Raw genomic sequence first — 8,698 nt, 5'->3', positions numbered from 1 at the left:
TATACTTGGTCTAGAGGTGTTATTTCACACATGTAAGGCAACTTCAGCATGCGTTCAGCGCTTGCTGCTATGAAGAAATGAATCACAGCCAACAACGAAACTATAGCAAAAAGAATTTTAGCAAGCAGAGGAAAAGAAGGGGAAAGAGCGAAAAAGAACTCACCTTTTGAATGCTCTCTTAGAGAGAAAAGTCAGAAGCATGCATCAAACAATAGAGAATCTCAACTAAGTAAATTTATTGGATTCACATTAAAGTTTCAATCAATCTACAAATCAAATTGTGAGTAATCAAAACTTAAAGTGTTTAAGAAAACTAAGTTATTATAATCAAATCAAAACATAACTAAAGAAAAAAAAATTAAGATCAATTGAAATAAGAGATGGTCAATTACCTTATCACAACTTTCAAATAGGGTTAATGACGGTGCACTTATTCTCAAGAAAATTGACTGGCTACAATGGCTCCGGACATAGTTTTATTACAAAAATAGGAAGTGAAAGTTACGTCAATAATTTGAACAGAGTACAAGGTTGGAAATGATTTTAATTTGGAAGAGGAATTGAAGCGGTGGAATAAATAAAAAAAAGAAGAAAGAAAGAAAAGTTGTGGGAAAAGAATTTGAAGTGGTGACAAAAAATGAGAGGGGGAGCTATGTGCAGTGAAAGAATTGGTTGCTAGCTATTATAAACAGTCAACCTTCAATTTTAACATTAATCTCTAATTATGATTACATCCGGGCAATTTAATTAAAAAAAGATGGTATATTAGTATACTGTATAAGAGAAGATAAATGGTCACATTTAATCCACCCTATAACCAACAATTGTGCACAATTAAATAATTAAATACATATTTCTTCATGAGTCATTCTTCTTAATAAAATAAATATTGAAAATTATCAAACTTGGGATGGGAAATATAAATATTGAGAAGGGTAAAATAGGAAGTCAGGAGTTTTGACACGTATATCCTCTTTTATAAGTAGTGTAAGTATATGTATGTATAGTGTATTTATGTATGTGTGTGTGTATTCCTATATTTGTTTCGATTTTGCATATATGTTCATATAATTTCTTTTTTATGAATAGATATTTTATATATGTAAATATTTAAGATCTATAATTCATCTTTGTTTTGATCATAATTGATAAAACATTAAAATCCATAATCCGATCTATGCAAATATTTTCCCAAAAAAAATGTTAAAAAAGTAAAATCCAGAAAAATCTAATAGTTTCTTGAAAATTTGGGGGAAATCTTAAAAAGATAAAATTAATTCTTTATTTTTTATTTTATAGCTTTTTGGATAGGTTTGGAGACCAAATTAGGTCTAGGATCGGCCACAGCGAAATTACTAACTTTAGATCTTAATTAAATAAAAATGTGAATATTATAGAAGATGTATATGGGTCTTTAGAATATCACGGTAGCCTCGGGGAGCTCCGTAGATTGTGCTACGCCATATTGGGTCAATTATAATGGTTTGGTCTAAGAGAATTAAGGTCTTATGCACATTGTTGAACCTCGAGGAGTTCCACCAACTGTATGAGAACTTGATTCTCTAGATTTAATCATATTAAGTTAATGCAATGGGCTTAAACACAATGATAGTAGCATTGAGGAGTTTTTTTATTTGTGTCATTTATGTTGGCAATTTAGGTTGTAGTTTCATTTAGACTTAATGAATAATAGTAAAAATCAATCTGACGCCTTCAGCTGTGTCGACCTGCAATATCTAAAGAGATGTCGTGTTGGAGCATAAAAGAGAATGATGCGGTATATGTGATTGAGTTCGTAGTGATAGAGAGGAGAGTAAAGGTGCTCAAATCACGCTCTTATGCATAGAAATTCCCAATTTACCCTTTTTAACTAATGAGGTCATGAAGAATAAATATAAATTTTGAAAAAGGACGTCATTGCATAGGATAGGATCTAGGATAGTTCATGACATGGCGCTTTAGATAGAGAGACATAAATGAGGGAGGTGATATTTGGTGGAAGCGCTAAGGGAGTGTTATTCGTTCCAGATTGTTGATTTCGACTCAGAAAATTGTCCATGAATCTGAAATTCTTGGACTAGGATTTGGACTCAGAGTTTATGGTTAAAGCCCCAGACTCTTGAATTGGATTTTGATTTCTGTGAGTAGAATTCTTGAACTTTTTTTTTGGATTTATAGATCGATGGTCGGATTCTCAAACTAAATTTAGATTCATAGATTATTTGCATTAAGAGTTTCAAATTAAATTATTATGTTGAATGATAATCATTAATAAAAAATAAACATTAATTAAAAAATCATCCTCATTTCGATTAACAGATGATAACAACAAAATTGAGTACATCTTGTAATCCATTAAAACAGTTCAAACGAAATGTATGTAATATAGTATTAAATATTTTAAATATTTATATATTTAAGAAATATGAAGTAATGAATATATATGTTAATATTAAATATTAAATATATTAAGTTATTAAATAGTATTAAATATTTTTCATTTTAAATGAATTAATTAAATTTATAAAATTTGATAAAAAATTAAAACAAATACATTGAATGTTTAATATATAATAACTTAATATGGAATATTTATAAAATTAAATATATTAATTTTAAATATATTAAATATTTAAATAAGTAAAGAGAAGAGGAGATAGGAAATCTACATAGTAGCATCACAATCCATCAATTTTATCTTAAGCTTTCTCTCAAACATTTCTCATTAAAAACTATAGAGTTCGAATGGAGTGTAGATTTTAAAATCCTAGTCCTAATAACAATCTTAGATAACTATTGATGGCTGATACCAAACGGTCAATGAAAGAAGTGATTAGGTTGATGGAGGTCCTCTAATCCTCTGAATATTCAGTTCTGGAGTAGGCTGCTCTTACCTACACAAGTAGAAAATCATATGAGGGTGGTGTTGGGTTCCCTAGTTGTTCCTCTGATGGTCAAGTTAGTGATTTGCTTGAGTGGAGAAGTAAAATAAATTACAGTAGTTCTTAAGCATAGTGGGTAGAGGTAAAGATTATACTTTATTATAGAAAATAGTACCCCTATTTATAGTGATGGTAGAAGGGTAGAATGGTAACTTTAGCTGAGTATAGGATGGCGACCACGTCACCCTTTGCTTTATAGGTATTGACCGACGAGTGGAGGAGAGGTCACCTCGGTATTTAATGCATAATGATTGGGAGTGTGTGGTGCTTACGTGGTCCGATGTGTCATTAAGACTATTGGGAGCAGAGAAATGATGGCGCACATAATGTATTAAATAGTATTTATTACGAGGTGATTGGCTGTCAGTACGGTGGGAGGGGCTCATGGCTCGAGGAATTTCATCAGCTTTTACTTATCTCGTGGTCGAGAAGTACTACCTTTTGAGTTGTCTTCACAAGATGTTGGCCAAATGGCTGGTTGGGTAGGTCGATCAATGAGTCTACCTAGCCAAGGATCGACATGTAACGCTATTTGAGTCACCTACGTAAGATGTCAGACGAATGATCGGTCGAGTAGGTTGATCAGGGAGTTGACCTAGCCAGGGGTCGACATATAACACCATTTGAATCGTCCTCACAATATGTCGGCGTGTCGAGTCATCTGAGCTGGATCTTGGATTATTTTGAAGTTCTGGCTCGATTACGTATAATGTGGGACACTTGTTTGTCCTTGAATAAATATTACTTTTCAGCACTAAAATGACTATAACAACAACAAATAACACCTTAAATTAAAATCCAAATCCTACTCCTAAACCAATAACATGTTAAATTCAAATTCAAATCCTAGTCCTAAACTAATAACACATTAAATTTACATTCAAATACTAGTCTGAAATGAATAACACCTAAAATTGAAATCCAATAAAAATTTGAGTCCAAATCAACAATCCTCAAACAATAACACCCACTCTGTAATGACCGTGGATTTTCGATACTAGTTAAAATAATTTTTTGATATTTTAAAATGTTAATTGTTATTTTAAAACGAGTATCTGTATTTTTCTCTATTTTCTAGAATTTTTACGATTTAAAGTCCAAAATTTATATTTATTTAAATGATTTTAATATTTATAAATTAATTTTGTACAATAAAAATTTTAGAATTAATCTATTGTATTATTGATACTATTACGTATCATTTTAAATAATATGTTGTATTATTATTATTATTACGTATTATTTTGTATAATACATTGTATTATTAATTACATATTATTTATATAATTTATTATATTTTTTCTACTGCTCCATATTATTGGTTATATTAGTACAACTGGTATGTTTTATTATGTAGATAATTCTTCCATAATTATTTATTTTTAAATATAAGTAATTATATTTTTTATTAATTATTCTTGTTTAATTATACAATTTGTTGTATTATTACTATTATTACATATTATCTGTCGTATTAGTATAACTGCTACATTTTAATGTGTAGATAAATTTTTACATAATTATTTAATTTATTTAGTAATTAATATTTATTTTTTAATTATTTTTTTCAAAACCCTAAATATCTTATATATATATATATATATATATATATATATATTATATATATATTATATATATATTTATATATTATAGTATTATATATATTACATATTTTTGTATTCTCTCTTCTCTTGTTTGCATCTCATCGCTCTTCTCCCCACCACGCCTCTCTTCCCTCTCTCGTTCATCTTCTCTCCCCTGTGACCCCGACGACCTCGACCTAAACCCTGTCGTCGCTTACGTCGCCTCCACCGCCAGCCTCCGTTTATGTCTCCAGCGCTGTCGACCCGCCCGCCCAGATCCAGCGCCTCCCCTCTTGTCGACTGAGCTCCACCATTCCAAGCCGCCGCGCTCCCTCCCTTGGCCGCTCCCTCGTTGTCGACGAGCACCCCACGCCTCGAGTCACCTCGATTCCTCTTCCCCGACCAGCCCCCTTCACTGCCCTCTAGCATACCGTCCTTCCTTCTCCTCTCTACCCTACCGGTCCGCCCAGATGCCCACTACCCTTCGCCCGTGCCCTTCCACACGACGGTACCCACTCCACTTCTAACCGTCCCCGACGCCTTCCTTCCTCATGTCCACCTCCGGCCAGCAACCCTAATCAGCCGTCTCCTTCCATCACCCTGCTCGCCGTCAGCTCCACCCAACTCCAAGTAGACACCTCCTCTCTCGCAATCTCCGCCTGCTCCTCCTCCCTGAACCCAGAACAGCCCTCGATGCACACCAGTCCCGCCTCTCCTCAGGATCCAAGCCCTCCCCGTTCGTCGTCGTTTCTTTCACCCACCAACCACCTGCCTGCCCGACGTCGCCCCTCCGTCGGCTGGCGCCCCTCCCGCTGGACGGTAGCCTCCTGAACAGCCCACGAGACCAGCACCCGCAGCCTCCCTTATAACCGCTCCTGCCACTGTCAGATCCTTTTCCCCTCTTCTCAGATCCACCGTGAGATTCACCGTCGCCGATGTTGCCGTCCAGCTCCACAAACCAGCTGACGGTCCGCTATGCACGTTGTCGAACAATAAACAGCAAACAATGGCGTCACCACCTCATCCACAAGTCCCTCGCCTCGTAGGCAAGATCCCTCTTGCTCAAATCTGAGTTTTAAGATTTATTATACATTATATGCATATTTTGATTGTATTGTGATTAGTTGTAGTTTTTAAATTGTGATATAATCATCTGCGCATGATATTATGATAAGTAATTCAAAGGAAAATTATTTTGTAAAAAGGGTTGTTTTGAGATATTTTTAGAATTATTATGATAAGAAAATAATTTATTTGGAAAAAGGGGTTGGTTTTGAATAATTATTAAAATAGATAATTTCAAATAATTTATTTTGGAAAAATGAGTTATTTTGAATTGTTAAACTATTTTGAGAAAATATTATTTTGGAATAATTATTATGATTTAAAGGACTTTTATTTTGAAAAAGAATTATTTATTTTGGAATTAATTTATAATCTTGTATTGGTGGATGTAGACTGCGATATTTCATGTGCAAAACAATCACGATTTTTATTAGATGTTAACTAGCTGCTGATAATTTTTTTATGAGTAGTTTAGAAGTTCAAATAACAAGATATTAATAAAACCGGACTGCATGCATGTTTTTACTGTTCATAATTATATTTTATGTTTTGCGATTTATTTTAATGTATTTGACTTGTCATCATGTTATTACATAGAATCAGTTAGATTTATTTATTGTTTCTTGCTGTATTTTGAGAACCAATAGTAGTTCATGACTTAGTGGTTTTGTGTGTCATGAACCAGACTTATTGACATGTGTGAGTGCGTTGACTAAATTAGGAGGTGGACCAGAGATCTATTGTAGGTCATGTTGTTGACTTAAAAAAACAAGAAGAGTGGGAGTGGGGATGATGAAGTCCTTGTTCATGTGATCGGATATAGCTGTTGATGTATCTTCCAGGCTCGCACCAGTGAATTCGTGTAGTCACTGGGGTTAGTTTGTTGGGCTAAAGTGAATTCGTGTAGTCATTTTAGTCAGTGAAAATCGTGTAGTCACCCGAGTCCTGCTTGAGTTCGGACCAGGTCGGAATCGGATTGTGTGTAGTCCTCTGACCGATTCGTGTAGCAGTATTAGATACACATAGGAGATTTGTGAACAGTCAGTTATCCGATGATATGAGTGTTGACTCTGTGTGAGACGTGGACTAGTGAGTTTTTAGGATGGCTAGTATTTGACCGGTTACCATATGCAGTTAGCTTTATGTTTATCATGTTTTAGTAGTGAATTTGCATGTTGATTTTGTTGGATTTCCAGTTGCCCGTTTCTATGTCATTTCTGTTGTTGTATTATTTTTCGCATTGGGTTTTTATTCGTTCTTTTCTTTTGTAGGGTCTTGCCGTGTGTCATGCATGCTGACGTACATCTGTTTTCTCTGGTGTACATCAGATTTAGAGGACGGATAGGTCTACCTTAGAGATGTGCCAAAGCCAGGATATTCTCAACAGGAGTGCCTTACAGATAGAGTTGAGGAATAGGCCGAAGTTCAATTATCTCCTCTTAGTTGATGGTCTTAGTTTACTTTTGTAGTATTTCCTTTCTTTTCCGTTGAATGATGTATTATATTTCTCCAATATTCAGTTGTTCAGTTTTGTATAAGGGTATGTTGACCCAAATATTATGTCTTGGATGATATTCACTTGTGATATGGATATTTTATTCTGAGTTGTTTATTATGTTCTTGCTATCTGCGATCAGGGACTTGTGACTTTGCATTGTTTATTTCTTGACGCTTAGCGTATTAGATTGAGTAGAAAGGATCTAGTGCTTATTTCTCCTCAATCTAATACGTCGTGGGCTTGTTCACGTTCTGTTTCCTTGGTATTTTGGGAAGCGGGGCGTGACACCCTCCCCCCAGGCATGAAAAAGGCTCCTCAATATAGCCTAACATTTTTGGCAAAAAATAAATTGAAATTTTTCTTAGTTGATTTGTCAAGCGAGATTCAGTTCTAAGCATAGTGAAGTTTTGGTCTCGCCACAATGATTTTTCAAAGATTGAAATTTATATTTTTTGCAAAAATAAAATAATTATTTTAGATCATTTAAAAAAGCAACCTAAAATCTAGTCTTATGTATTTGTGGGACATCACTACTAAAACTATAATCTGTGATCATTTGGTTGCCCTAGACAAGTAACTTGAGGCGCCAAGTGAACATGTCTCTTTTCAAATGCAGAAGGAAAAGGCCAAAATGACATAGCATAGCTTTGGAAAGTTGAGACGTCTTGTGCGTAAAAACACGCTGTAAAAGGAAGTAACCTCCTCATCTTTACATGATGCACACAAGTTTACTGTCAGTCCTTCTTGGCTCTTACCGAATCTCCTCATTTGTGGATTGTAGACTTAGGGGCCATAGATCATATAGCATGGGACAAGGATGGAATTGTGGAGTATCATCGCTTTTCAATGGGAAACAAATGAATTTTCATGGAAAATTATTTGAGCGTAAAAGTTACAGATATTGGCAAATTCCAGCTAGATCTCGGAGGTAGAAGCACTTGGCTCTTTCCTAAAGTCTTGCATGTCCCAAATATTAGGTGAAATCTTCTTTCAATGTCTAAGCTATTTCATTTTGGTTACAATGTACATTTTAATAAAAACAATATTTTTATTATGGGACATGATTGCCATATTGTTAGGCAAAATTTAAATGGTTTTTACTTTATTGATGTGGACAATTTTGCTACAAGTGACAAGAAACCTTATAACTATTTTGTGAACTCTAGTTCTCTGAATGATCCCATGCTAGATTAGGATACATATTGCATGAATGGATGGCCCTTGTAGCTTGAGACGGACTTCTTAGTTCGCTCGCTAAGGTCATCTTACCCACTTGTGAGTCTTGCCTTGCAGGAAAAGCTACAAGAAAACCATTTAGAATAACTAAATGTGCATATACACTATTGCAACTAATCCACTCTGATATTTGTGGACCAGTAAGTGTGTGGCTCGAAGTGGAGCCCCTTACTTTATTATCTTCATAGATTATTAAGTGTGTGGCTCAGAGTGGAGCCCCTTACTTCATTACCTTCATAGATTATTATTCACGATATGGTCATATATGTATGATCTCCCACAAGTCTGAAGCACTAGATTGCATCCATCTTTACTTGAATAAGGGTGAGAATCGGCTTGACAAGTGCATAAAAGTATTACTAACTGATCATGGT

The sequence above is a fragment of the Asparagus officinalis genome, chromosome 3 (genome assembly GCF_001876935.1).
Source record: "Asparagus officinalis chromosome 3, Aspof.V1, whole genome shotgun sequence".
NCBI classification, from domain to species: Eukaryota; Viridiplantae; Streptophyta; class Magnoliopsida; order Asparagales; family Asparagaceae; genus Asparagus; species Asparagus officinalis.
The sequence above is the reverse complement of the archived record's forward strand: the minus strand, read 5'-3'. Positions refer to the sequence as shown.